This window comes from Phaenicophaeus curvirostris, chromosome 2, assembly GCF_032191515.1.
Source record: "Phaenicophaeus curvirostris isolate KB17595 chromosome 2, BPBGC_Pcur_1.0, whole genome shotgun sequence".
NCBI classification, from domain to species: domain Eukaryota; kingdom Metazoa; phylum Chordata; class Aves; order Cuculiformes; family Cuculidae; genus Phaenicophaeus; species Phaenicophaeus curvirostris.
Window position 1 is genome coordinate 20,295,160 of NC_091393.1, and position 8,592 is coordinate 20,303,751.

General features: G+C 36.2%; 1 protein-coding gene across 3 annotated transcripts in view; it reads left to right on the forward strand.

Moving 5' to 3' along the window:
* Positions 1-7,022, forward strand: part of KHDRBS2 (KH RNA binding domain containing, signal transduction associated 2) — a 358,444-nt gene extending 351,422 nt beyond the window's left edge. The window contains exons 12-15 of one of the 3 annotated variants that reach the window (XR_011336927.1): positions 1,353-1,492; positions 5,346-5,450; positions 5,554-5,664; positions 6,626-7,022. The gene's annotated coding sequence lies outside the window, so the exon portion shown is untranslated. The remainder of the gene's footprint in view (positions 1-1,352; positions 1,493-5,345; positions 5,451-5,553; positions 5,665-6,625) is intronic. The other 2 variants (XR_011336928.1, XR_011336926.1) reach the window with 2 other exon arrangements.
* The last annotated feature ends 1,570 nt before the right edge of the window (positions 7,023-8,592 follow it).

The window sequence follows — 8,592 nt, forward strand, 5'->3', positions numbered from 1 at the left end:
TAACGTAAAAATAGTCAAACTATATTTGTGCAGTATGCTGAATAAAGCAATAGTTTTTAAAAATGCACAATATTTGTAGAAATCATCTCCTCTCAGGATGAGTTAACTCATTGAGATAGTCATGTTAAAACTGAATTTTGCAGATTCTGGGGTTCTTTACACTGTTCTCCACTTGTTCATCTAGAAAAATCTTGGTATCTTCATGAGCTGTTGTGAAATACACTTATTAACATTCATACGGTTCCATTACTGTAGTGTGGTTGCTACAAATGATGGGACAATAAAAAATTGTAAGAAAGGAAATAAATCTACGCCAGTAGACATTTGGATGGAAAACAGAATACCAGAAAAGATTCATACCACTAGTGTTTAAGACACATACAGATATTTAATTTGATATCATATCCAGATTTATGGAGCTCTTACGGAGAGAAGGATAGCAAGGAGTCCTGAAACTATAGGCTATGTCCTCTTGTATCTACTACAGAACATAATCTAATAATATTGAAAAGTATAAATCATCATTTCCTAAGTCTTCCAAACTAAATACTTATGTGGAAGTTGCATTTTTCTGTAATAAGCTTAATTACAGACTTAGATAAAGATATAGATATTGCATTTAGTTATTAGAAATGAGCTTGTTTTAAAAAGAAAAATAGCATATGAAAAAACAATCATTCTCAGTCTTTGTTGAGGTAGCTAGCAATGTCCAGAAGGTTGCAGATAACTAGCAAAAGTGGTATCAATAGCTAATGTGGGATTACTCTGCAGCTGCTCTAGCAGATCACATGCAGTGGCAGCACAAACACCTGCCTCAATCCTGAACACACCATCACTTCCCACACCTCTGGTACAACCTTCCCTTTCAGACCTGAAGCTTAGTCTCCTGCACTGCAGAACAGCACGAAGTCCTCTTACAGGACTCCATTCCTTGTAATCATGTGTTCTTTTTAGCCCGTGTTATTTTTAGATTTGCAATCTGCAAATGGTGACAAAAATTTTATCTACGCCTTGCATTAGGTTTGTTCTCTACAGAGAAAGAGCTAAAAGAATGTGGCCACAAGCTATTCAAACCTAACGCATATCTGAACATCAGAAAAAGTGGGTAAATTTTCAGGAGGTGGAAATAAACACTAGATCACGGTACCCATGCTCCAGTTTTAAGTAGGCTGTGAGTGAGATAAAGAAATGGGTGAAAACATGCGGGTTTCTTAAGGTTTTACCTAGATTATAGATAAGCAGGTTAACACCTTGTAAGCAGTAATGTGGGGTCCTTAGAAACGTTTTTCACATTATAGCAATGTGGAATAAGAAAACTGATGCCTCTATTATTATTTCTGCTTTGCACATAGCAAATGGAAGGATAAGAGGAAGCTGTTTGCTCTTTGTCACACAAAATGCTATTCATCAGAACCAGAATACCTTTACTTATAACCTAATCTCCTAAATATTTAACTACGCTTCCTAAAATGCTTAAAAGTGAGACTTGGAAGTAGGTAATCATTTTCATTCTTTGCCTAAAGAAAATGACTTAGTATTCCTGGAAACTCAGAGCAGTGATTCCTTTTGGCTTGTTAACTTCAGATTTCAATAAGAGAAAAAGTGTTTCCGGAGGGAAGACAGACCTACTTATATTTCTAGGAGGTGAACAGAAAAATGGAGGAAGTCTGATTTTTCCCCACTGTGAGAAAGCCAGAACTTCATAATAAAATGCCAAGGTACAGCAGCTTTGCAGATGAATTCATTTACATTTTCTGAGTTTCTTGGTTTTCAGCTGTTTATATGCGCATATATACTCAATTCAGGTCCAAAGGGCAGTTTAGGGACACATCTTCACATGTATCCAAAACAAGTGGGATGTATTGCCCTCTACTGTTCAGAAAAAGAGACTAGATGCCTAGCACAGACACTGTAGCTGTCTTTTAGATAATTGAGGTGGGGTGAAATTAATCCCAACCTTAATAATTAGACTTTTAAGGAACAGAAGATGAAATTTCAGTTGTGGGAGATACTTACATTAACAGTCATAGATTATGTGTATCATATTGTATCGTATCACATCACATCACATCATGCCATTAAGTGAATGTTGTAGATCTGAGGGAACAGAAGACATAACATATACGCTTGTCCCTGGAGTCCAAAGTAAGCCTGTTCTGTGCTCAGTACTCTGCAAGAGGTTGAAAAGTGGACATAGAGAAAAAAATAGCCTGATGCACAAGAGCTTTGCTGTGATAGAACAGGCCATTTAAGGCCTTCACATTGAGCTCTCCATGAGCATTTGCTTTATGGAAACTGCCCTATGGAGTTTCCCAGAAGTGGATTTTCTGTACTTCTATAACCTCTGCTGATTCTCTCCTCTGGTGGCTTAGTCATTGAATTGCTTGTTTATTTTAGAAATCTAATGACTGGGATATGTTGCTGTACTCATGCAATATACTCTTGATCTATGAGAAAAAGATAAGCAAATAAGAAGATAAAATGTGTATGTATATTCTAAAGGTAGGTCGAATTAAATATTGGAGAATATTCAATCTGAATCTAATAGAAATAAGACAATGTTGACCCTCTAGTAATAAGCTGTTAGTTAGTCATAAGTCTTACAGGTGAGTTCTGCAGCTACATCTGTTACCATCCCACAGCATGTAGGTTCACACACTCCTTATAACACTGATACAGAGAGAAATGTTTGGTTAGGGCTGATTCCAGCCTTTGATCTGCATCCTGAACATTCTTTTCTTTCAAAGTCAAATATTATTTTTAGCTTTTATTGACCTGACCGTCTGACTCCACTCAGCATTAGTTTCTGGTCAAATGCACTTCTTCCCCTCTATGTCTAAACTGACTGACCAAAGAAGTTGTTTTCTTCAGCCATGAAATGGATTTTTATTGCTGAGGTCCACAGTGCAGATCATTGGAAGTTACATAATAATGTGAAAGGACATATAATTGAAAGGCTGTCAGAAGATAAAAGCGTATCAAGCTTCTCAGAGCATTCACATTGCAACTCATGAACTTGGATGACATTGAAAGAACAATTCAGTGCTTAATGCATGTACCTCTAGTGGCATTGCTTTTCCACAGCACAGGCTGTTGAGGTATCAATCACAAAACCTGTAGCATAGAATTTAGTGCAGGAGTTTTCGATTAAAGAAGTTAGTCATTGCAGTTCACAGTAACTTACTTTCTAGCTCAACTTACCTGCTGAGGACACAGTTCTTTGTCCTTGAGTAGGAAGGATTGCTCTCATCTAATTCTTCCCACTGGAGAAGAGAGGAAATAGAGTGTGAGTACAAATGAAGCAATGAACAAGTGAGTAACTGCAACACAGGCATGTATTATTATTGGATTTTTTTTTAAATGTCAAGCAATAATACATGAGAAATAAAAGTAAGTCTGTAACCATCCTGAATTTCTTCTAAATGTGCTGTAAAACCATAAAAGATGCCTATATTTACAACAAATAATAAAACTGTAGCATTACACTAATGAATTTCAAATCAATTCATCTGCATAATTTTCAGTGAAGAGGTGCTTATGAAACAAAATGAACTCCAGAATGGAAGGTTCATTGCATCCTAATCAAAAGCAGTCAGCTTTAAACACCAGCCAGTCAGGTGATAAGTTTGTCATTTCTCAGCTGTGCTCTTGCAGGGAAGTTGCCAAGAAGGCTTGACAGCCTTTAAACTTCACAGAGCATTTTTCACCTGTTTCTGAACATCATGTTGATCTACAAAAACTCCTGGGAGGGTGGGAGGAAAGGCAGAGTAACAGCAGTTCTATGAAAATATATTTACAGCAATGAATGTCAAGGAGAGCTTATGGTGTGAAAAAAATGTGTAGCTTCTGAAAAGAAACATTCACCCCTCGAGTCTGGTTCTTTCTTGTCTAATTGTGTCCAGCTAATCTGGGGGACTGAGGAGTGTCAATGATTAATTGCCTAGGTGTCAGAGAAGTACAGGCTTATAATGCATCATTAAAAGCTAGAGATCAGGAAACTAGAATTAAAATGGGAAGCTCTGAATGAATATATTTCTGCTCTATACAATAACAGCACAAGCCAGGAATCATTCACTTTTATAATTTAGAATAATGGCAGCTCTCCAGTGAAAACATATTTACAGTAGTTTTACATTGCTTTCTACAGGCTTAGTACAAAAGGGAGAGACAAAAATTAATATGCGCCAAGGCAATAACAGAGAAACCTGTCTTTGAACTTCTCTTTCCTTTTAATCAGCATGAGCTCTGCTAAATAGGGGAAAGAATTATGAGTAGGTGGAAAGCATCTAGGTTACTGAGGGCAAATCACTCTCAGGGGAATAACTTTGCAAATTAGGCAACAGAGTCTGACCTTAATGCAACTTGGAATGAACAGGTCTTCTCTGTTTTTACCCAGCATGAACAGCAATCACAAGACAGCCAACCTAAAGTCACTCAACCATCTTTTCCGATGTGAAGGTCTGACTGCCCTGGAAAAATTCTCTAATGCTGACTAATGTTTTCTATTTCACACCCTCAAGTGTGGGACCTTCTATGCATTTTAGCAATTTTTGGTGTTGGTTGAAGTCCCATTAAGCTTCTGAGGTTCTTAAATTGCTTCCCGGAGTTTATATGTCTTTTAACTTTGGTTGTAAAAGTAGCACCATAAACATTAATTGAACAGCCATTAAGCAGTATGGCTGTTTGTTTTGGGTTGATAGAGGACATAAAGCTTCATACCCTGTGGTGGAAAACAATTAGATCTGATGATGAACATGCTATTAAATATACCATTACCAGACTTCTATCAGTTTAACTTTAGAAAATAGCAACCAGCTGTAGCCAAAGCACACACAAGTGAAAGTCATATTTTAATTGTCATGTCATAGCCTGTTATAAATATTGTTGTTTCTAATGTTTTATGCTAATGACAGTGACTAATGGTACTCATTACCTCCATTCATTCTCATAAGAAATTTCCTCAAGAGAGGGTGATCATAACTAGAATGCAGTTTAAAATTAAACTATTTTCCTAAAATAGAGAGCATAAAAAACATTTAAATATCAAGAGATTGGCTGGCTAATTTATTTTGTTTTGAATGTGTTTGACAACTACAGCTGTTGTTAATTGTGCCATGAGTTGAACAGATATTTCTTTTAGAAATAATTTCGGCACGTTAATATATATATGAACTTGTCATGTCTTCGTATGGTCTCTGCAGGGTGGGATAAAAGGTAAACCTCACAGCAGGGCACCTGTGGACAGAAAAAAAGGCTGATGCTGTGCCTGTAGAGCCTTAATATTAAGAACATCAAACTTCCTCATCCATTTCTTATTTCAGTTATGAATTCTGCTTACTTGACAGGTACAGAGTACTTCATTATGTGCACCAACAGAAATGCTTAAATGGATGAAGCAGCTATTTACGTCTGATAGGAGCTAAGTGGGACATTAAATTAATGCCAAACAAGTAAGTGCTCATTTTAGTTTTGTTATAAATGGCTGCAGCATAGCAGTAATGTGTTGACTCTCATGTGCTGACAACTTCTATATTTCTTACAAACTTCCCTTAGAGCTTGATGTAGAAAGACAAATTCACAGTCTGCATGATGAAATTAGCAGTAGATGCATTAATAATTTAATAAGGGTCTCTGGAGGCACATCGTAGTTCAGCAGGAGAGTTGGTGAGTGGCTGTTTGTAACTACAGGCTTCTGTCATACATATATATATATATATATATATATGTATGTATGTGTACTTACATAAGCCCTGAGTTAGGAACCACTGCTTGTATGTCACCTTCGTTATCAAATCCACTCCCTGCTTTTAGAAGACCTTGTACAGTTACATTTAACAGGTCCACGAGCAGACTGCCAACCATTAATCTGAGCAGTGTGTGGCCTTGCTTGTCTTTCCTTCCCCTGTGACTGTTCCCAAACCCACAGCCAAATTCAACATAGTCCCTCCTGAGTTTGTCTCCAGATGATGACTGGAGTACAGATGACAGAAAGACTTTTAACTTATGTAAGACTCTTGCCATATACCTCCACGTTCGGAGTTCCTATAGAGTTGAAACATTCTCCCGAAGTACAAAACTCAGCTTCTATCAGAAAAGCATTAAGATACTGTGCTGCCATCTTCATTTCCATCCCTATAAGTAAAGGTGATGTCCTTTGATTGAACAACATGCATTACAAATGCCCAGGTTTGAGAAAGGAAGTAGCTTGTGTCTTTTGGACAGCAGCAAAGAAAACAAAAAGGTAACCAGAAGAAAACTCCATTTTTTAAAGACACCACCAAGGCCATGATGCAATTCCTAATACTTAAATTATGTCCATTCTTCATAACAAGTAGTATTATGTTCAGAAGACATTGACAAAACAGTGTGACATCTCATAGACAGCAGTACTACTGGGGTGACTTCTCATGGGTTTAAAATCAGCAGTTAATTGCACTAGTGCCAAGAGAGTGATAGCAATTTGAATAATTCAATATTTTGTCCCAGTTAGAAGAGTAGCAAAATTTAGGACACTGTTGCTGGATTAACCCCCAATAGTTGTCAACTCTACTGTCTATGCAGACTTAATCACTGATTTCGAGTTGCATAGGTTGAGCTAACCTCTCTGTTTTACTTCTGATTACAGTTTATTTTATAAACCTTGGGATCTGGAAGACAGAAAAATTCAACTTCGAAATATCTAGCTGTGTGTTTTCTGGAATTTATTCAGCTAAAGGAAAGCTAATTCAAATCTAATTGTTTCAAATATATTGCAGTATTTTGAATAAGCTATAATATGATTTATTAAAGTGATACTGTCTTTAAAACAATTCTCATTAATATCAGTATGAGTTCAATTCCTTCTCTTTAGATGTGCAACTCTTTGTTCAATAACAGAGGAAATGGTTTTTATTCAGCAAGAGTCTAGTATCAATCTTGCCCAAATAGAAATATTGGAATTGAGAACTTTTTAGCATAAGAAACATTTAAACATTTTCTATTGTCACTTGAAGTAGAAGATATATGTCCCAGAGATTCATATTTGTGTAATAAAATAATATCTCAATCTATTAGACATCCTGAAATTTCCAGCAAGTGCCTCAGCTGAGGAAACAACAGTACAATTTTGGTTTATGATTTTGGAACACAATGCAGACATTGGAGATCAGAGAATATCAGATGAAGGAGTAAACAAGCTAACAGAATATCCTGGGTTCAGCATCATCTCTTCCTTTGAGTAGTTTGAAACAAAGATGTGGAAATTAAATTGGATTTACATATACATTTTAATGGACAGAGGTAACATTTCAGAACAATAGTTTTCATTTGATTAACACATGTATAATACATTTTATTTTTGTTTAAAAAAAGTTATGTTACCACCACCCAACTCTTTAAGGAAAAGACTAAATACATGAAGAAGGTGATGTACTGCTGGATGAGTAGAGTATGCCTGAATTATGTAGACCTGATATGTAGACCAAAGAGGAATAAAGATGGAGACAGTTACGAGTCAGTAACTATGGGTTTATGCTTCACATCTCTGTACAGTGGATTTAATCCTACTAACTGCTTTCCATTCATTCTGCTATTCCCATGGAAAAGAATTCTAAGTCTGCTCCATGAATATTGTACAATCCAATAACTTGTATCTTTTGTTACCATATGCAAAGCACATCAGAGGTGCCACTGTTTATTCTTAACATCTAAAATAATCACAATATTTCACAACTCAGGGCAGTTTATCATTTGTGTAGAAGCAGAGATATTTCTAAATCCTTCTAATGAATGAATAAGCCAATGGCTTTCATCCAGGTTTTGCAGGTCACTGGATGTTCAAAACAGCAAAGCAAATTGAAACAACTTCTTCTCTTTTGCTGTCACCATAATTTTGCACTTGAGTATAGGAGGATTTGCTAATATAAAAGCTGTTGAGGAAGATATGGAGTGATTTTCTTCTAGCACTGCCTTGAAAAGTAGCAATAAATGTTACATTTCAAATTACAGCTTTATGTGAAATGTGACTTCATTTTAAAAAAAAAAAAAAAGAAGCCATCTTGAACACCAGATTTTTATCCCCTAGTGACTCCCAGTCAGGGGTAATCCACTTAGAAGTAGAAAGATAATTTTCAGATTGCTAGACCAGTGACCTCAGCCTGAAGATAAAATGGCTTCTTGGGTTGTGCCTCATCGCTAATATTGATAATTCAGTAGACCAGAATATTTTTTTCTCCTTGTACGTTCTCAACCTCTGGTCTTTATACTTTTCCTCAGTTCCTTATTATTATTATTATCATCATTATCACTACTATTGTTATTATTATTATGTCTCCTGAATTGTTGCACAGGTAGTGTTTAGATGCATTATTGGAATAAGTTGCCAAGTCTGTTGGTACTCTGTTCATGTACTTGTACTTTTTTATAAATTTCCTAGAAGAATAAAGAAAACCTTAATCTAGATAAATGAAATCAAGGGAGAAAAAACACAACCAATTTTTTTTACAGTTCTTCTTGAACTCAGGTGTGGTTGCAGAGAAAGTGGTGCACCCTCCATAAATACTCTGCTGAGCACGATGTTGAGGAATGGCCAAAACAGCTGAAACGGAGCAAGAT